The sequence below is a fragment of the Glycine max genome, chromosome 9, assembly GCF_000004515.6.
Source record: "Glycine max cultivar Williams 82 chromosome 9, Glycine_max_v4.0, whole genome shotgun sequence".
NCBI lineage: Eukaryota > Viridiplantae > Streptophyta > Magnoliopsida > Fabales > Fabaceae > Glycine > Glycine max.
Genome location: NC_038245.2, coordinates 23106602 through 23129094, shown reverse-complemented (window position 1 = coordinate 23129094; position 22493 = coordinate 23106602).

Below are 22493 nucleotides of genomic sequence, written 5' to 3'. Positions count from 1 at the left end.
ATTTGCATGTGGAGATTTTATGGTCACCCGCGACTCTCGTCAAATCGAGAGGAACGAAATTAGTGTCTTATCTTTACTTTCCTTTTATCTCCAATAAAAGACAAGTAAAGAGGGGCAACTGTCATACCCTAATTTCGTCCGGGGACCTTTGCTTGATGACATGCGACCTTTCTTTGGTCCTTGTGAGGTGCTTGGCACCCATCATTAGGCAATTTGTGAAATTCCAGGACATGCTGGAAAACCAAAAAATATTGATGCACAATCCGTAAGTTTCCGTGACACACCGGAAATCAAATGGAAGCATCGTTGCATAATTAAGTGAGATTCCGTAACATTCCGTAAGTCAAAAAGGGGATGATTATGTAATCCGCAAGGTTCCGTAACATTACGGAAAGAAAACAAGTATCGTTACGAGATTCGTAAGTTTCCGTAACTTTACGAAAAAAGAATCACCAAAAAAGGTAAGGGGGTGAACTTATCAAGATAGGGGTGTAAATAGCAATTCAAATCTAGGCCCTTCCAGAACATTTTGGAAGTTGGGTTGCTTAAGGAGGAAGCAACTGGGCGGCAAGCTCCTCCACGTTTTTGAAAAATGGTTTTCGGGGCTTCCGCGGCTTCCGTAATACTTCCGTAAAATTTCCGAAAACCTTGGGTAAGCATATTCCACTTAACATTGGTGAAAGGGAAGAGAAAAAAGATGAAAATCAAATTCGAAAACAGTTCCGTAAGGCTTCCGTAACTTTTCCGTAAAATACGAAAAGGGGGGTGAACTTAGTAATTCGGGTGCGCTTAGAAATCTTCTTCATTAAGTCTTTGGGCGGCAAGCACCTCCTTTTTTTTCTATAAATAGGGGAGGGGGGAGCTGTTTCAAAATGTTCAAGACCCCTTTGGCTATGCATTTCGGCTATTTTGGGCAAAAACACGTTTTCGTGAAGAAAAATCAAGTCGAAGTACTTCCGTAACGCTTCCGTAAGCGATTTTGTGGAAATTCTTCATCGTTCTTCGTCGTTCTTCACCGTTCTTCATCCGTTCTTCGTTCGTTCTTCGTTCTTCAACGGGTAAGTTTTCGAATTCGAGACTTTCAATTCATTTCTTGTTTTGTGTACTTTCACTTTAATTTCGTTTACTTTCAGTTTTCTTTTCTTCCGTTTTTAACGTGCTTTAACCATTTATTTAAGCCGTTTTCTCGTCTAATAAATGATAAAATGAATTTCAACCGATCATTTGTGTTGTAATCTCGTTTAATCACTGTTAAAACGAAATCTAACTGATCGTTCACGCTATAACCTTGGTTAAACCAAAAAAAGTAAAATAATAATAAAATAATCAAAATATCTTTGAATAAAATAATAAAAAAAATCAATCGGACGTTTTTCTTTGAAAGTTTCCTTGAATGAATTGATTAATAACCAAAGTGAAACTAAGACTAAAATAGACTCACAAATCAAGTTTTGTCCGAAAATCACTAAAAACCGTTTTAAGGTCCAACGCCTTAAACGGTCCTCTTTGCTTTTATCGGTTAACATGGACCGTTCAAAAGCATAAAATCAACATGTAACTTTACTGCTTTTGCAAGAACTACGTAGGTCTGATTTCCTCATCGCAATTGAGGATACGTAGGAGCAAAAGCCCCGCTTTTATCGACCACCCCAAGAGATCGTTAATGGTCCAAATGCCTTAACGTTTCTCTCCTTTCAAAAACAAGAGATCGTTAATGGTCCAATGCCTTAACGTTTCTCTCCTTTCAAAATCAAAAGACCGTTTAATGGTCCAACACCTTAAATGACCTTTTGTTCAAATATAAAACATATTTTGCAAAAAAGACAAAAAACAAACTTAAACCAAACACTTTGTTCCGAAAGAACTACGTAGGTCTGATTTTCTCATCCCAAATTGAGGAATACGTAGGAGCAAAGGGAAACACCCTTGTCGACCACAAAAAAGAAAAAATATAAAAAGGGTATAAAGGATATAAGGACATAAAAGGGAACGTAAAAATCAAAGTCATGTTTGCACATTCGATTAAAGGCTGCCGTCCCTTGGGGCGGACGTGTGGGGTGCCAATACCTTCCCCGTGCGTAAATACAACTCCCGAACCTTTCACTTAAAAGTTCGTAGATCGCGTCTTTTCTGGTTTTTCCGACGTTTTCCTCAAATAAACGTTGGTGGCGACTCCGCGCGTATTCCTTTTGTGGAACACGCATCCCGCGAGTCACGCGTCGCCCTCCCGCCGAAGGGTTGGTTGCGACAATCACCATGATGGTACACACTCTGCCAGTGTTCTACTATGAGAAGCTAGTAGGTTACATGCCGTCCAGCTTCGCGGACCTAGTGTTCGCCGGGGAAAGAATCGAGGTAGGGTTGAAAAGAGGAAAGTTCGATTACGTTTCCTCCACGAGTGCGAATGCCAAAAGAATCGGGACAACGGGGGCAAAAAGGAAGGAAGGAGATGCCCATGCCGTCTCTTCAACACCCGCGTGGGTCAAACCCCCGCAGACACCTCATGGTACCCATCAGTACGTGCAACATCACCCGAGCTTCTTGGCTCATACCGGGAACGCCTCTAGTTCAGCACCTGTGCAGCCTAAGGCACCCACCCAGAGGGAAGCTCCCCAAGTTCCAACTCCAAACACAACTCGCCCGGCCGGTAATTCCAACGCAACAAGGAACTTTCCTCCGAGGCCATTTCAAGAATTCACCCCACTCCCAATGACGTACGAAGACCTCTTGCCGTCCCTCATCGCCAACCATTTGGCCGTGGTAACTCCCGGAAAGGTCCTCCAACCCCCTTTCCCAAAGTGGTATGACCCTAACGCAACTTACAAGTACCATGGGGGTGTCCCGGGGCATTCCATTGAAAAATGCTTGGCCCTTAAATACAAGGTCCAACATTTGATAGATGTTGGATGGCTAACTTTCCAAGAGGATCGGCCCAATGTGAGAACCAACCCGCTCGCCAATCATGGAGGGGGAGTGGTTAACGCCGTTGAGTCCGATAGGCCGTGCAGGTCTAAACCTTTAAAGGATGTGGCAACCCCTAGGAGGTTTATCTTTGAGGCCCTACATAAGGGAGGTGTGATTCCCCATAGTGGGCGTAAGGAGGATTCCTGTTTGCTGCATTCCGGTGAGCTACATGACATGGAAACGTGTTTGGGAGTAGAGGAATTGTTACAGCGGATGATAGATCAAGGTCGACTGGAAGTTGGCAGTGAAGGAAGAGAAGAGCAGCATATATGCATGCAGTCCACGGATGGGAGCAGTGTTGCGAAGCCCAAACCCTTGGTGATATACTTCACCAAGGGCACAGCTTCGCAAAAACCCGGACACCCCTTAGCAGCTAAACCTGTTCCTTTCCCATACCAAAATAGCCACGCAGTCCCATGGAGATATACACCTCCGAGGGAGAAGGAAGAAGAAGCCACCGATGTCAGCTCGTTGTCGGCTAAGGTAACAAATATCAAGGGACTGAGTGGTGTGACCCGTAGCGGTCGTGTGTTTGCGCCTCCGGACCTACCAGTCCAACCCGCGAACGTCAAGGGGAAAGGAAAAGTGGTGGAGGAACAAGATGGTGAAGCACCCCACGCTTCGAATAAAGATATTCCGGCGAAAGGTCTTCCGGAGAAAAAGGATGGTAAAAAGGAGGTATCGCTAGAGGAAGCCAGTGAGTTCCTCCGTATAATTCAGCAGAGCGAATTCAAGGTTATCGAACAGCTCAACAAAACTCTGGCCAGGGTCTCGCTGTTGGAGTTACTCATGAGCTCCGAGCCTCATCGGGCTCTGCTAGTAAAAGTTCTGAACGAGGCCCATGTGGCCCAAGACATCTCGGTAGAAGGTTTCGGAGGGCTGGTCAATAATATCACTGCCAACAACTATCTCGCCTTCGCCGAAGAAGAAATCCCCGCCGAGGGGAGAGGGCATAATAAAGCTTTGCACGTATCAGTCAAGTGTATGGACCATATCGTAGCGAAAGTGCTCATCGATAATGGTTCGAGTTTAAACGTGATGCCTAAGAGCACTTTGGAGAAATTACCATTCAATGCCTCCCACTTAAAGCCGAGTTCAATGGTGGTTCGTGCCTTCGACGGCACCCGCCGAGAGGTTAGGGGAGAGATCGATCTCCTAGTACAGATAGGCCCTCACACCTGTCAAGTTACTTTCCAAATAATGGATATTAAACCCCCCCCCCCCCCCCCCCAACTGGCTGTTGGGGCGCCCGTGGATCCCCTCAGTGGGAGTTGTTCCCTCTACACTCCACCAAAAGTTGAAATTCGTAGTGGAAGGGCATCTGGTCATCGTATCAGGCGAGGAAGACATCTTGGTGAGCTGCCCATCCTCTATGCCTTATGTGGAAGCCGCGGAGGGGTCATTCGAAACCGCTTTCCAGTCTTTTAAGGTGGTAAGCATTTCCTCCATGGACTCCTTCTCTGGGCAAGCTTGCCTGTCCGATGCAGCAGTAATGATGGCCCGAGTTATGTTGGGGAACGGTTACGAACCCGGAATGGGTTTAGGCAAAGACAACGGCTGCATAACTAGCCTGATAAATGCCAAAGGAAATCGTGGGAAGTATGGTTTAGGCTATAAGCCCACTCAGGCAGATGTAAAGAGAAGCATCGCGGGAAGGAAGGGCGGTGGTCAAAGCTCGCGGTTGAGACAAGAAAGTGAAGGAAGCCCGCCCTGCCACATAAGTAGAAGCTTTATAAGCGCGAGTCTGGGAGACGAAGGTCAAGTGGTCGCAATATAAGAAGATGATGTTCCGAGTACATTGGATTTGGTACGACCTTGCCCTCCTGATTTCCAGCTGGGGAATTGGCGAGTGGAGGAACGCCCCGGCATTTACGCAGCGAGCATAATGTAAACCTTTACGGTTTTAAAAGCTCTATAGTTGGGCCTAGGCTTTAGAGTTTTTCTTTTGGTTAAGGCTTTGTGTATTTTGTTTTTTAAATTTATAATACAAGGATCTTTCTTCATCTGTTCCTACGTCTCTACCCATTCTCATCCATTTGCATGTTTACTTCTTTTCTGAAACGGCAGATCCGATGACGAGTCCCCCGAAGGTACTAATACCTGGGATTTCCCGCACTGATCACAGGACTCTGCCAGTCGTTCGGAGTCCCCGTGGCACCTACCAAGGTGATTCGGCCGCCCATCACCCGGGCTTTTATTGAGAAGTACTGCACCCAGAGACAGGCTCAGGGGGATGCTCCACAGGCCGCGGGCGCGCCACCACCACCTCATCAGGCTGGCCCGACTGGGTCATTTGACATGGAGCAGTATTTACGGCATTTGGTTCGCCAGCAGGCGGCCAACCACCGGGCACATGTACAGACCCATGATTGTCTGTACCAGCTGAGCCTCAGCATGCAGAGCCAGGGCTTCGCTTATTTTTCATGCCCTACTCCAGACCAGTTCAGGGTAGAGGTCGCATGGCCCGGGGATTGGCCCGAGGCCCAAGCAGCAGAGGCGCCCTCAGAAGCTCCAGGCGATGGAGAGGAGGCCCACGAGGACGAGGAGATGGCTGATTTGCTTGACTTCTTGGGAGGGAGTGGAGCTACATGACTGGGAGATCCCCAGATTCATATTTTCTTTCATATTTCTTTTATCATTTTTATGTTATGTTTTGACTTGAGAGACTAATGTTTGTTTTTGTTGTTTCGATTGTCATTTGTACAGCGCATACATTTTTGTTTGGATTGTTGCGTTAGTGTTTATATCATTACTATCAATGATGTTTGAAATTCTGGAACCGTGTAGAGTTCTTCGTTTAGGAACATCGTCCAAAAAAAATAAATAATAAAACAAACAAAAATCATGATGAAAATAAAAAATAATAAAAAAATGAAAAAGAGAGGAAAAAGAAAAGAAAAATAAGTTGTTTAGCTGAAAAACCGACATGCTTTTGAAAAGAGATGACTTCCAACTTTTCTTTGAAAAAAAAATCACTGATCATAACTAGTTTTTGAAAAAAAATGTGTGTACACCTGAAGGGTGAATGCTGTGAAAATTTTCCCGGACGCCCGAAATGGACTTGAATGAATGCACAAATTGATAAAAGAACATATTTTGGAAACATTGGGTTGACTAAAATAGAGGAAATGAATCCTGAGCCCTAGCATCACATGACCATAAAATTTTGACACTTGAGTGTCCGCATAGGTGCATGCATGATCAGTTTTGCATAAAGTTTCCAAATCATCATTTTTGCATTTGTGTCATGGAAATAATGTGGGGCATCCCTTTTTATCCTTGAACCAAACCCAAACCCTGACATGTATCATGACTAGCCATTCTACAAGCCTTGAGCCAAAATCCTAACTCACCATAAACCTTGACCCAGGGTGAGGATGTCAATCCTTACCCTCGGAAGAAAAAAAAAAGAGAAGGAAAATTTCCTATCAAAGAGAAAGCAAAAAAAAGGAGAGAAGGAAAATTTCCAATCAAAGAAAAAAGAGAGGAAAGGAAATTCCCAATCAAAGAGTGGGAGAAAGCGAAAAGAAAAGAAAGAAAATTCCCAACCAAAGAATGGGAGAAAGTAAAAAGGAAGGAAAGAAAGCTCCTGATCAAGGATCGAAAGAAAACAGAAGAAATGTGCAGAAAGGTCTTTGGACCAGACAATATCTGAACAATACAGAATTGTCACGAAATGAACAAAAAGAAGGAAAAGAAACCACGACCTAAAGTGGTCTTCTCCCTTTAATTACCAACCAAAATCCTTTGCGTCGGCGACTTTTTCGCCCCGCACTAAACAAAAACAGAAAAGGAAAAAAGCCAAAAAACACACAAAAGCCGAAAAAAAAACCACCAAAAGAACCCATTCCCAAGGGAAGTCCTATTGATCCATGATCACGCATGTAATTTTTGATTTGATAGGAAATAATTTGCAAAGTCAAGTCATGACATATCTATGGTTCGGAATTAGGATGAAACACTTACCTGTGCGAGATTGATACACTCTGAGTGATTTTCTTCTATTTTTGTTGAACCCGGTGTTTCCTCTAAATGGTCATTTAGAAACGAAATGCTAAACATCCAAAATTTCATTTATGGTTATGAGAAAATTTCATCAGCATACTCTCCTTCCCCGGTAGACGCATTGTTTTTCACTCAAAAAAGCATATGCTGCTCTAATCAGTTGGAATATTTGTCTCTTTGCTAAAGCATGTTTGCATTTTAGTGAAGAAAACACCGAGACTTTTTCAAGTCTCACAAGTTCTCAAGAACTACGTAGGTCTGAGTTCCTCATTGGAGGATACGTAGGAGCAAAAGCCTCGCTTTTGTCGACCACACCGCTTTTTGTGACCATGACCCAAGAGCTGGTAGCCCGCGGAGACACCTTACGGTTATCCGCACCTCGTCATTCAGTGACCCCAAGTGTGATTGATGAGTAGAGGCCAATATGGTCATCTGCGCCCTTTCCGGAGATGTCTGCATCTTCCGGTGGAGACTTTTTCAAGTCTCACAAGTTATCTAGAACTACGTAGGTCTGAGTTCCTCATTGGAGATACGTAGGAGCAAGAGCCTTGCTTTTGTCGGCCGCCCCACAATCTCTGTCATACTGACCCTGAGGTCATGTGACATGCGGAGACAAATTATGGCATTCCGCACCCCTTTTGCCATTCAGACACAGTCGTGTCCGATGGCACGCAGAGACAAATTTTGGTCATTCTGCGCCCTTTTGTCATCCAGAGGCGGCGGGCCCGATGACATGTGGAGACAAATTATGGTCATTCCGCACCCCTTTTGCCATTCAAACACAGTCGTGTCCGATGGCACGCAGAGACAAATTATGGTCATTCTGCGCCCTTTTGTCATCCAGAGGCGGCGGGCCCGATGACATGCGGAGACAAATTATGGTCATTCCGCACCCCTTTTGCCATTCAGACACAGTCGTGTCCGATGGCACGCAGAGGCAAATTATGGTCATTCTGCACCCTTTTGTCATCCAGAGGCGGCGGACCCGATGACTTGCGGAGACAAATTATGGTCATTCCGCACCCCTTTTGCCATTCAGACACAGTCGTGTCCAATGGCACGCAGAGACAAATTATGGTCATTCTGCGCCCTTTTGTCATCCAGAGGCGGTGGGCCCGATGACATGTGGAGACAAATTATGGTCATTCCGCACACCTTTTGCCATTCAGACACAGTCGTGTCCGATGGCACGCAGAGACAAATTATGGTCATTCTGCACCCTTTTGTCATCCAGAGGCAGCGGGCCCGATGACATGCGGAGACAAATTATGGTCATTCCGCACACCTTTTGCCATTCAGACACAGTCGTGTCCGATGGCACGCAGAGACAAATTATGGTTGAAATTCTGATACCAGGGGACAGATGTCGTACAGGATGTCACGACATCACGCTTCAGAACATGCAGATTATATGTGTCCGTATGAACAGATTAAACAAGTAAATAACACAAGAGAATTGTTAACCCAGTTCGGTGCAACCTCACCTACATCTGGGGGCTACCAAGCCAGGGAGGAAATCCACTCTCAATAGTGTTAGTTCAAGGTCTAACAGCCCCTGTTTCCAACCTTCTCACCTAACCACTACCCGTGCGATCTCTACCTAAGAGCCACTCTTAGATATGAGAACCTCCGCTCACTCCCTCTCACTCACACTCCCGTGTTTACAATTAAGTCAAAGACACACCAGAGATCAACTCTGAACAAAAGAGATCAACTCTACACACTAGAGATCAACTCTAGACACAAGAGATCAACTCTACACACAAGAGATCAACTCTACACACATAGGTCCAACACTTGATGCTAGGGTACCATCAAGGTGGCTCACAAAAGACTCAAGTCCCAAAACTCACAAAATAACTCTTCAATCCCGGACTTGGTACAGAACTCGTGCAGCCTCCATGATTATATAGCAGTTTGCGTTTCTGGGCTGCAACGGCTTGTGCTGGAGGAGATCTATCACTTTCCTGAAAATCTGCAGTTAAAGAACTAAAAGATAACTTTTGATCTTTTAGTTTGAATCTTTAATCTTTAATCTTTAATCCCTGAACGAACTCTTCTACTTTGAAATTCGAACTATAATGATCTTTTAATTCGTTCCTAAAGATAGATCTTCTTATCTCTTGCTAACTGCACAATAATCTGTTAAAGATATAACAGATTTATATGTCCAGTATTATCGGGCCGGATGTCAGGACATCGTGTCCGACATCGTGGATCCTGCAGCTTCACTTCTGCACTTGACTTTTATCTTGCATTGTACAGCAACTCCAGTATTCTCGGGCAGGATGTCAGGACATTGTATCCGACATCGTGGATCCTGCAACTTCACTTCTGCACTTGACTTTTATCTTGCATTGTACAGCAACTCCAGTATTCTCGGGCAGGATGTCAGGACATTGTATCCGACATCGTGGATCCTGCAACTTCAATTCTTCATTTGACATTTTATCTTGCCTTGTGCATTGTGCAGCCCGATCTCATTCCTTGACATAACGTTGGACATCATGTGCAGCAACTCCAGCTTTCCTTCATTGTCTAAGTGCTTATGTTTTAACAAAATCTTAGCCAATCTTTTAAAGCTCAGTAGAGCTAAACACTAACAATGGTCATTCTGCACCCCTCGTCAATCGCGGCCGGCAAGCCCGTTAACACGCGGAGATTTACATCATCTTCCGCACTTACAAGATCTGTCATACTGACTTTTGAGTCACGCTGACGGGCGGAAATACCCGAGTGGTTATCCGTATAAACATTCTTTTGCTATCTGTAAGACAGAACGCTTGATAGCATGCAGAGATTGACATCGTCTTCTGCACCTTTTGTTCCCCCGGGAACGACAAGTCATTTGCATGCGGAAATTTTATGGTCACCCGCGACTCTCGTCAACCGAGAGGAACGAAATTAGTGTCTTATCTTTACTTTCCTTTTATCTCCAATAAAAGACAAGTAAAGAGGGGCAACTGTCATACCCTAATTTCGTCCGGGGACCTTTGCTTGATGACATGCAACTTTTTTTTGGTCCTTGTGAGGTGCTTGGCACCCATCATTAGGCAATTTGTGAAATTCCGGGACATGCTGGAAAGCAAAAGAAAATATTGATGCACAATCTCTAAGGTTCCGTGACACACCGGAAATCAAATGGAAGCATCGTTGCACAATTAGTGAGGTTCCGTAATATTCCGTAAGTCAAAAAGGGGATGATTATGTAATCCACAAGGTTCCGTAACATTACGGAAAGAAAACAAGTATCGTTACGAAATTCGTAAGTTTCCGTAACTTTACGAAAAAAGAATCACCAAAAAAAGGCAGGGGGGTGTACTTAGTAAAAATGGGGGTGCAAATAGCAATTAGGCCCACTTGGGCCCTCCAAAAGATTCCTCCAGAAGGCTGTTGCTTCTGGAGGAAGCAACCCTGCTCGCCTGGGCGAGCTGGGTGGCAAGCTTCTCCCCCAATTTTCTATAAATAAGGGGAGAAGTGAAGTGAAAAAGGGTTCAGCCCCTTAGGCACTTCTCTCTCTTTCGAATTTGCTTGGAAAAATTGTTTCCGTGAAGAAAATCCATGCCGAGGCGCTTCCAAAACGTTTCCGTGAGGAATTTCGCGAAGGTTTCGACCGTTCTTCGACGTTCTTCATTCGTTCTTCATCGTTCTTCGATCTTCAACGGGTAAGTACCTCGAACCAAGCTTTTCGATTCATTCTATGTACCCGTGGTGGTCCACATTGTGTTTCGTGTATTTTTATTCTCGTTTCATTTACTTTTTATACCCCCTTTTGACGTGCTTAAGCCATTTTATTTAAGTCATTTCTCGCTTAACCTAAAAATAAAATAAATTTCCACCGATCGTTTGAATTGTATTATCCGTTAACTTCGGTTAAAAGGAATTCCGACCGTTCGGTCGTGCCGTAACCACGTTGGAAATCAAAAAAGAGGTAGAATAATAATATAATAATAAAAAAAAACGTCTTTTAGTAAAATAAAGCGGAAAATCAATCGGACATTTTCTCTTTGGGATTTCTCATTCTTAATTGAATTGACTAATAACTAAAGTGAAACTAAGGCTAAAATCAACTCGCCTAGTCAAGCTCGTCCATAAAAATAGGTTTTTGAAGTTTATCATTTCAATTTCTTACTAAGTAAAATGGATCATTTTCAAGGTCCAAACGCCTTAAAATGATCACCTTTTAAGTAAAAAAGAATCACTTGATAAAGAAAGAACTACGTAGGTCTGATTTCCTCATCGCAATTGAGGAATACGTAGGAGCAAAGGGAAACACCCTTGTCGACCACAAAAAGAGAAAAAAATATAAAAAAGGTATAAAGGATATAAAGATATAAAAAGGGAACATAAAAATCAAGGTCATGTTTGCACATTCGATTAAAGGCTGCCGTCCCTTGGAACGGACGTGTGGGGTGCTAATACCTTCCCCGTGCGTAAATACAACTCCCGAACCTTTCACTTAAAAGTTCGTAGATCACGTCTTTTCCGGTTTTTCCGACGTTTTCCTCAAATAAACGTTGGTGGCGACTCCGCGCGTATTCCTTTCGTGGAACACGCATCCCGCGAGTCACGCGTCGCCCTCCCGCTGAAGGGTAGGTTGCGACAGGCAGGTACTATTATCTGAATTCGATATCGTTTACGTCCCCCAAAAGGCGGTAAAGGGAAGTGCCTTAGCGGATTATTTGGCCCAGCAACCCCTCCAGGATTATCGGCCGACGCACCCCGAGTTCCCAGATGAAGATATCATGGCCCTGTTTGAAGAGAAGTGGACGCACGAGGACATAGACAAATGGATTGTTTGTTTCGATGGGGCATCTAATGCTTTGGGCCACGGAGTAGGGGCAGTCCTTGTATCCCCGGATGATCAGCGTATTCCTTTCACGGCTAGGCTAGGTTTTGTTTGTACCAACAATATGGCCGAGTACGAAGCATGCGCCCTCGGGGTTCAGGCGGCCATTGATTTCGATGTAAAACTACTCAAGGTGTATGGAGACTCAGCTTTGGTGATACGCCAGTTGAAAGGAGAATGGGAAACTAGGGATTCGAAGTTGATACCCTATCAAACTCACATCTTGAGGTTAGCCAAGTACTTTGACGACACTTCCTTCCACCACATACCTCGGGAAGAGAATCAAATGGCTGATGCACTAGCCACCCTGGCATCCATGTTTCAACTTGCCCCACACGGGGATCTGCCGTACATCGAATTCAAATCTCAAGGCAGGTCGGCATATTGTTATGCAATAGAGGAAGAGCGGGATGGGAAACCGTGGTATTTCGACATCAAGCAGTATGTCGAGAACAAAGAATACCCACCAGGGATTGTTGACAAAGACAAAGGACGTTGAGGAGATTGGCTACTGGTTTCTTTGTAAGTGGTACTATCCTGTACAAACGAAACCACGACATGACCCTCCTACGATGCGTAGATGCCAAAGAGGCGAACTTCATGATTGAGGAGATCCACGAGGGTTCCTTTGGGACACATGCCAATGGGCATGCTATGGCCAGAAAGATCCTTAGGGCCGGTTATTATTGGCTTACCATGGAAAGCGATTGCTGCGCTCATGTAAGAAAATGCCATAAATGTCAGGCATACACGGACAATGTCAATGTTCCGCCACATCCTCTGAATGTTATTTCCGCCCCTTGGCCTTTTTCCATGTGGGGGATAGATGTCATTGGGGCCATCGAACCCAAAGCGTCGAATGGTCACCGCTTCATTCTTGTGGCGATAGATTACTTCACCAAATGGGTCGAAGCAGCTTCTTATGCTAATGTTACAAGTAATGTGGTAGTTAGATTCATAAAGAAGGAGTTGATTTGTCGATACGGACTCCCCAGGAAGATCATTACTGACAATGGCACCAATCTGAACAATAAGATGATGCAGGAGATGTGCGAAGACTTCAAGATCCAACATCATAACTCTACCCCTTATCGGCCAAAGATGAATGGGGCTGTAGAGGATGCGAATAAGAATATTAAGAAGATTGTTCAAAAAATGACAGTGTCATACAAAGATTGGCATGAGATGTTGCCTTTCGCCCTACACGGATACAGAACCTCGGTACGAACTTCTACTGGGGCAACGCCGTATTCCTTGGTTTATGGGATGGAAGCAGTGCTCCCATTTGGTGAAGTAATCTATCGCCACAAGAATGAAGCGGTGACCATTCGACGCTCGTGAAGGACCTTTCATGGTGAAAAGAGCTTTTTCTGGGGGTGCTCTGATACTCACCCACATGGATGGCGAGGAATTGCTTTCGCTCGTGAACTCCGATGTAGTTAAACGATATTACGCTTGAAGTCGGGGGCAATCGAGGGGACCGTTGCATGTTCTTTAAATCCTGAGTTTTTGTTCTTCTTGGTTTCCTCCAGGGATTCCCTTCCTCTGTATTTGTCTCGTTCTTTTAAAAGAAGAAAAGATGGGCGAGGTTTTTGTCCTCCCTTTGGTTTCAAACCTTGTGTTTTAGATTTGTTATAACTTGAGCCCTCTTCGCTCGGTGTATGGGGTGCCCCAAACGCTTATTTTAAAATTGAATCTAACTAGCCCTCACTAAAAGAAAGTCATCGCATTAGGAACATTCATACATGCACATGCACATGCATATCTTGTGATAGCAAGGAGCAGAGTCGTCTCAGGCCACGGTCAAAAGTCAAGACAAGTCAATGGCAGAAATCAACCAAGGTAAGACGATGACCGGTCACGATTGGTCGCATATCATTTGGCTCTTACTTGCAGGTACTTAGGGATGGAAGCGAATGGAGGATAGGATCGCGACCGACCAAGCGCCACCCCTTCCCGGCGCTAAACAAGCAGAGAATGTCGCTGCAGGGCAGCCCAGTATCCTTTGCGTTCGCAGTTTCTTTTACTATTGTTTGTTTTAAATAAGTAATCGACACCTAATTCTAACTTAAGTAGGTTCAAGTTAGGAAAAACGCTAACCCATAAGAGGGGGGAGGCATGGTTAATGCACCCCTAAAAAAAAATGGCAGGTTAGCTCGCCTGGGCGAGCAACCCCTGCACCCAAATTATAAAAACGAGGGAGGGGAACATTTTGGCATCCAAAAAACTTCCCCCCCCCCCCCCCCCTCATTCAAAAGAAAGAACACGAAGGCTTGCGGTTTTTGCTCCCTCAAGCCACTTTTGGTTGCCTTTTGCTTTCATTTTTGGTGTTATTATTCACTCTAACAAGTAAGTATTCAATCCTTGATGTTTTAGCTTCCCATTGGTATATTTTCTTCATCTTTTGGTGCTCCAAATTGTGAGAATGTGCTTATATTTGTGGGGCAGTTTTGGTTTGTTTTTATGCTTGTTTTCTTGAATTGAGGATTTGAATGAGAAGGTCTTAGGCCTATGCTGTATTCTGAAGCAATGGGGCATGCCACATTGTCCCCATCCTCTTGCAATTTATGTCCAAACATGTGCTCACCAAGTGCTCGGTGAAATGCCCCAATGATGTATGAATATTATTGTGTAAAATTGGGAGAGTGGGACTGTTTCTTATATGTAGGTACAACATAGGAGATTCAAAATAGGTACCCAAATGCAATTCCAAGCTTAGGAACCCAAACTTGTAGCTTCAATGCAAGGAAACATGCTTATGGCTAGGAATCCAAAATTTGGTTTTAGAGTTAGAAAAACATGAAAATTAGGATTTGCTTCATGTGTCCCCCCCACGGTTTAAGAGACATGTGCATGATCAGTTTGGGGTTGTTGGCTCTCAATGGGTATAGGAGTGGAGTTATTGACATTCTTATTGGGAGTGTACGCCACTTTGGGTGGCGTATAGTTGAGAGGCAAGCCATATGGCGGGAAGGCGTGCTCGTTTTGAATTTGTGCATTATGGGGGCTGCCCGTACTTCCCAAATCTTTGCCTACCATATCTGAGGTTGGATGATTCATTTGGTTGATGCCGGATGGGGACATCAGGTTCACCTTAGCAACAACGCTGGTAGCGGCAATTGCAACCGCATTGGCTTCCATTATCTTCTTCACGCTCATCATGGCCTCCATCATTGTGGCCATTTTCTCTTTAATGGCCTCCATGTCGGCCTCCATCTTCTCTTGTATCTCCTCTACTTCACCCATTACTCTAGCTCTAGCACGAGTTCGGTAAGGGCGTCGTAAAGCGTGTCCCTTTCTTTTTTATAACAATGATTAAGTTCATTTTATTTTATTTTTCAAGGAAAGAATGCAACGAGCAATGCAACCAATGAAAAGCATGGATGCATGCGAACGATGTACAGTTGAAGTATTGCGAATTTTTACGCAAGATATGGGGTTGAATCAATTTAGATTTTCAACATGGTCCATGACATCTTTGTCAAGGTGAAACTGGAAGTAACAAGGACATCAATAATCCTAAATATGTTTGGCAGTAGACGAAGCAGTGATGTGACTCGATTCATCTTTTGCCCCAATTTTGCAAGACGGTTACTTCCATATTTCAACTTGACTTGATGAACCTTTTTGTAAAAGCATGAGCTTGGTTCAACCCTATAATCCAAGGAATGGCAATTCTGATCGCCAATACTTCAACAACATCTCATAGGGATGAATGACTCGGGCATACTTTAAGCTTATGCACGGAAAATGTAATTATGAAATTGAGATGCCCGAAGAAACACCATTTCCTAGTTAACCATGCATTAGGTACCATGTTCAATTATTTTGTTTTGTTGTTGTATGTTTTTTTTTTTTTTTTTTTAGAAATGGGTTTATGATCCCAACATGGTTGGCTCATGGTGCCTAACACATGCAACTAAGAATGTAGTGTGAAGTTTCACGCTTCCCCTTTTTTGTTTTTGTAGAGGAAAACACAAGGATGAGCAAACATGGAAACAAATGGTATGCAATTTTGCAGATCAAAAAGTTTGTTGAACGCATATGCATGATGATGCCATGACTCACGCAAAATGTGAGGCTAGAATATGATAACGGACAAATGCAGGAACGATATGTTCATTATGATGTTATGAAGAGATGCTTATGCGATGCATGATATGAATGCATTTTACGGACACGAGAGCCCGGAAAATTATCTCTTCTTACTTGCGCATTTGGGGGCGCAGTGCCCCATGTGTACAATTAAGAAGGTGATATGGACCTTCCGGCTTCCCGTGACAAAGGACGAGACCAACATACAATGCATGCTAGAGATAAAATGTGGGAGTGACTTGATTCGCACTGATTTTTGGAGTAAAAACGTGGGATAAACTCATTTTATTCAAAAAGTTATAACTAGTCAAGATCTGAGCGACAATACAAACTTCCTAGCGGTTTCTAATCATATGGTCAATTAAGTCTATCATATGCTGACAATAGCTGAGAAGTCCGTGGATCTTCTTGGGGGCGGAGTAGGTGTCCGCCATTGCTTTGGCCTTGGCTAGCAATCGGGGAAGTTCTTGACTCCTGTTCAAAGTAAGAGCAAATCGGTCCGTCCACATTGTTGCCTCTTGGAGCCATGAATCAATTACCCTCTCCCTTGCTTCGCTTTCTGCTGATATCTTGGCGTACTCATCCTCTAGCCTTTGCTCGTGAGTCGCCGCTAGATTTAGCTTCTCTTTGCACTCATCGATGACGGCCCACATATTCCCTTCAGTCTCGCTTAACTGTTGGGACAAATTTCTTTTCGACCTAAGGTAAGCCTTTAGCTCGTCCTTCAAGATCATGCCTTTGACCCGTGATGATTCCTTTCACCTCTTCGGAGCTTGAGCTTACTATTGCTGCCCTATAAAGCCCCTCAAAACTTTGCTGGCACGTGTTCTTTCTTTCGGGCCTTCTTGGTTTCTCGTTCCAAGGCTTCAGCGGTGGCCATATTGACGTCCCTTAGTTCATCATACTCTTTTCAGACTTTGATGGCTATGGACTTGAACTTCTCTTCGACTACTCGGGCTCTTTCAAGCTCTGCCTTTAGGGCTTGTACCTTATCACTTTCTTCCGAAGCTTTAACCTCATCGTCTCTCACAGTCTTTAGATTTGGGAGCCAATCCAGTCCTTGTGTTCGGACTCTCAGCCACTTATGATAGCCGCCGATGATCCCATTACTGCTTCCCCTAAGCTCTCTGTCCTTTCTTCACACCGCATCCCATGCCTTGCGAACTCCTTGGAGTACCCTCGTGTTGTGGTCACTGAAACCTCGTGCGATGAAAGGCGTGATGCTTTCGTCTGATGGCACTCCTCTCATGGGACATCCTTCGCATGAAGATAGAATCCTGATTCTTCCTTCCTTCTAGCGAGGGAACCATTTAACAGACGCCCCTCCATGCTAGCCAAGAGTTGGTGCACAACAAACAATTTTTGCGCCGCTCTTTTCACATCCCTGGTCGAACGTGTCATACATGGCCAAAATGGCGACGACCGGGCTTTCCTTGCCATGATGAAAGGCGAGGAAAGCGTCAATTGCTGCTAGGTCCACTAACCCTTCCATATTCGGAAAGAGGACAACTCCAAAGATCAAAAGCGCCAAGATGTCAATAAAAGAAAGCCCATTCGCCTTGATTTGCCAAGGCCTTTGCCCTTTCCTCCAAACACTTCCTTGGTACTCCGACTACCCCATTCCTGTTTTGCTTTACACGGTCCAACTCTTGTGCTGAGATTTTCACCACCTTGGCAACTCTTGTCGTGGAGGGATAGAACCCAGAGAAAAGATATGGCTTCCTTCCTCCCAGTGGGCATCCCAGGATTTCTTCAAACTCTTTCACAGTCGGCACTAGCTGGAAGTCCTCAAATGTGAAGCACCTTAGGGGCTGGTCATAATACTGGGAAAGGGATGCAATCGGTTCCATGGAGACTTCTACCCTAGCTAGGTCCCAAATCTTACCATAGGCTTTGCGGAAGGCTTGTCGTTGAAGTTGACCCATTAATTGCCCCAACTTTCGTAAACTGGTGACCTCTAAGCTCTTGATTTTGACTTGATAGAACCTCTTTTTAAGCGAAGGCTTTTGACTTGATCCCATGTTTTACTAAAGTGAAATAAAATCTAGTGCGAAACAAAACTCCTACATCTATCATGGGTGGAATGGATGAATGCATGATGGAATGCATATGACACAGATGCAATTTACGAATATGGGAGCCCGAGAAATTGTTTCCTTCTTGGATACAACGTTTGGGCAGCATGGCACCCAACGTATGTTTTTTAAGAAGGCGACACGGACCCTCCGTCGGTTTGCTAAAGTGAGGGGATCAAAGACGAAACCCACGCATGATGCATATGCGAAAGGCACAACACGGGGATGTACATAGTACGACAATATTCACAAACAAATATAAGCAAAAGGGTATATGATACTTATGCATGGCAGTGTGAAAAATGGCACGCAGCGTGTTTGCTCCGTGCTCCTATTTAAGGGACCTATAAGGGAGAGAGCTAACTAGGCTTTTAGTGATAACCCCCAAGGTAGTCATATCTCTCTTGATGGTTTCTAGAGGTATCATCCCCTTCGAAGAACATACTGCAGCAGTAGGGACTACTAGCAACAATATGTTTTCAAAGAGAAAAACTCTAGATGAGGGTTCACTGTAGTCAAGCAAGTCGGAGACCTAGCATGATCACGGATTCACCTCCACTCCTTATGTTCCCACGAACCCGGGTATAGGGCCCTTTTTCAACTCACCGTGTGTGCAAATAGTGTTAGTGTTTGTGTGCATCAAATGAATAAATATTTACCTCATGCATACAAAAAAAATGCACTAAAAGCATCAAAGAGTTATATATACAAGAACATAATAAGGGGAAGCCAACAAAGGAGTAAGTCATGGCAAAATTTTCACAAGATTAAATGGCCTAACTCTCTAAAAACAGTCCCCAGTGGAGTCGCCAACTGTCGCAACCTACCCTTCGGCGGGAGGGCGACGCGTGACTCGCGGGATGCGTGTTCCACGAAAGGAATACGCGCGGAGTCGCCACCAACGTTTATTTGAGGAAAACGTCGGAAAAATCGGAAAAGACGCGATCTACGAACTTTTAAGTGAAAGGTTCGGGAGTTGTATTTACGCACGGGGAAGGTATTAGCATCCCACACGTCCGTCCCAAGGGACGGCAGCCTTTAATCGAATGTGCAAACATGACTTTGATTTTTTATGTTCCCTTTTTATGTCTCTATATCCTTTATACCCTTTTTATATTTTCTCTTTTTGTGGTCGACAAGGGTGTTTCCCTTTGCTCCTACGTATTCCTCAATTTGGGATGAGAAAATCAGACCTACGTAGTTCTTTCAGAACAAAGTGTTTGGTTAAGTTGTTTTTGTCTTTTTTTGTAAAATATGTTTTTATTGAACAAAAGGTCATTTAAGGTGTTTGAACCATTAAACGGTCTTTTGATTTTGAAAGGGGAGAAACGTTAAGGCGTTGGACCATTAACGATCTCTTGTTTTTGAAAGGAGAGAAACGTTAAGGCATTGGACCATTAACGATCTCTTGGGGTGGTCGACAAAAGCGGGGCTTTTGCTCCTACGTATCCTCAATGAGGAACTCAGACCTACGTAGTTCTTTCTTTTTGTCAAGTGATTCTTTTTTACTTAAGTGGTGATCATTTTAAGGCGTTGGACCTTAAAAAATGATCCATTTTACTTAGTGAGAAATTGAAATGACAAACTTCAAAAGCCTATTTTTTGTGGACGAGCTTGACTAGGCGAGTTGATTTTAGCCTTAGTTTCACTTTAGTTATTAATCAATTCGATTAAGAATGAGAAATCCCAAAGAGAAAACGTCCGATTGATTTTCCGCTTTATTTTACTAAAAGATGTTTTTTTTATTATTATATTATTTTTTTACCTCTTTTTTGATTTCCAACGTGGTTACGGCACGACCGAACGGTTGGAATTTATTTTAACCGAAGTTAACGGATAATACAATTCAAACGTTCGGTGGAAATTTATTTTATTTTTAAGTTAAGCGAGAAATGACTTAAGTAAAATGGCTTAAGCACGTCAAGAGGGGGTATAAAAAGTAAACAAAACGAGAATAAAAATGCACGAAACACAATGTGGACCACTACGGGTACATAGAATGAATCGAAAAGCTTGGTTCGAGGTACTTACCCGTTGAAGATCGAAGAACGATGAAGAACGGATGAAGAACGTCGAAGAACGGTTGAAACTTTTGCGAAATTCCTCACGGAAAACGTTTCGGATGCGCCTCGGCTTAGATTTTCTTCACGGAAACAATTTTTCCAAGCAAATTCGAAAGAGAGAGAAGTGCCTAAGGGGCTGAACCCCTTCCTTCTTCACTTCCTCCCCTATTTATAGCAAAATAGGGGAGGTGGTTGCCGCCCAGCTCGCCCAGGCGAGCTCAGCTCGCCCAGGCGAGCTCAGCTCGCCCAGGCGAGCCAGGTTGCTTCCTCCAGAAGCAACAGCCTTCTGGAGGAATATTCTGGAGGGCCCAAGTGGGCTTGGGTGCTATTTGCACCCCCATTTATACTAAGTACACCCCCCTCTGCTGTTTTTTGGTGATTCTTTTTTCGTAAAGTTACGGAAACTTACGAATTTCGTAACGATACTTGTTTTCTTTCCGTAATGTTACGGAACCTCGCGGATTACATAATCATCCCCCTTTTGACTTACGGAATGTTACGGAACCTCACTTAATTATGCAACGATGCTTCCGTTTGATTTCCGGTGTATCACGGAAACTTACGGATTGTGCATCAATATTTTTTTGGTTTTTCGGCATGTCCTGGAATTTCACAAATTGCCTAATGATGGATGCCAAGCACCTCACAAGGACCAAAGAAAGGTCGCATGTCATCAAGCAAAGGTCCCCGGACGAAATTAGGGTATGACACCCACCACTGGGGCTCTTCTATTGTTGTTGGGGGCAACGTTAGAGGCATATTCAAACTTGCCTTTTCTCAGTCCGGACTCAATTCTTTCTCCGTAGAATATGCCCCCATCCTTCGGCAGTACATCCGAAGATGACTTTTCGGACACGTCGTCCCTTTATATTTATCAAAATCTGGTACTTTAAACTTGGGGGGAATGATGATGTCAGATACCAGACACAGATCCGCTAAATCTAAGAACGGATAGTTGCCGAGGCCTTCTACCGCTCTCAGCCTCTCTTCAAGTAGATCAATCTTTCCCTTGTCTTTTGCAAAGGGAACAAGTTCCTTAACGGGTGAGGATGGAGACGGGACGTGGCGGACTATGTTTGGTTGGGGCAACTCATGGGGGGCTGGTTCCTTGAGGGGAAGTAGAGGGTCTAAATGGGTATCTCCTTCGTCATCTTCTTGCAGAGGATAGTCGGCATAAGGAGGGAGCTGCCCCTCGAAGGTAGGGGCTTGGCTCAAATCGTCTGGAGTGGTACGGGGAGTGAAGTATGGAGGCAAACCATAAGGGTAGGCTTGAGGACTATACCTCCGATTAAAACCCGTCGTGTTTCTGTCTCAGCCCAAGTTTATTGCGGGCTATAGAACTGGTTCCTCTTCCCTAGCTGTATTGGAAGCGGCCGCCGTAGCATTATCTTCTATAGTTTTTTGAAGTTTTAGCATGGCCTCCGTGATAGAAGCCATCTGATCTTTTAAGGCCAATAGGTCGACCTTCATCTGTTCTTGCACTCCCTCTTCGTTATTCATCTTACTTCTGGATCGGGTGTTATAGGGGTGCCTTTGTGCTTTTTTAGTTATGGTGAGTTCCCTAAAGAAACAAACAGTGGCGAGTATGCCACCAAAACATGAATATGCTAATGAATGATCAGAGCACTTGGATCCACCTCAAGGCTTTTTTAGACAACGTGATGAGTTTCAGAACTTTTCTTTTTTATAAAAAGGAACAAAAGCTTTTATCTAGCCAAGATCATACAAAAGTGTTACAATAGAACCTAACGGTTTCTAATTATATGGGCCATTAAATCTATCATGTGTTGACAGTAATTGATTAGCCCGTGAATTTCCTCTGGGGCTGAACACATTTCAGCGATGGCCTTTGCTTTGGCTAGTAGTCGCGGGAGGTCTTGACTTCCATTTAAGGTCAAGGCGAACCTATCCATCCACATGGTCGCTTCTTGATGCAATGCATCAATCACCCTCCCTCTTGCTTCCTTCTCGGCGTACGCTTGCGCGAAGTCCTCTACTAGTTTTTGTTCATGGGTCAAAAACTGGTTTAACTCTTCTTTGTACTGCCCTATTATAGCTAGCATGCTTTGCTCCGTGGCTTCTAAGTGTTGGGCCAAACTCCTCTTGGATCTCGAGCAAGCAACTAACTCCTCCTTTAAGACCATGCCATGTACTCGTGACTGATCTCTTTCCTCTCTCCGGAGCTTGAGCTCATTGTTGCTGCCCCACAAAGCTCCTCGGAATTTATCTTGGCCATGCTCTTCCTTGCGAGCCCTCTTGGTTTCTCATTCGGGCTCTTGCGGTAGCCGCATTTCCCTCTCGTAATTCGGCACACTCTTTCCGGATGTCTGTAGTGACTGACTTGAATTTTTCTTTGGCGAGTCTTGCCTTTCCTGGCTCTGATTTTAGAGCTTGGACTTCTTCATCCTCTTCCGGAGCTTCGAAGTTCTCCTCGTTGATAAT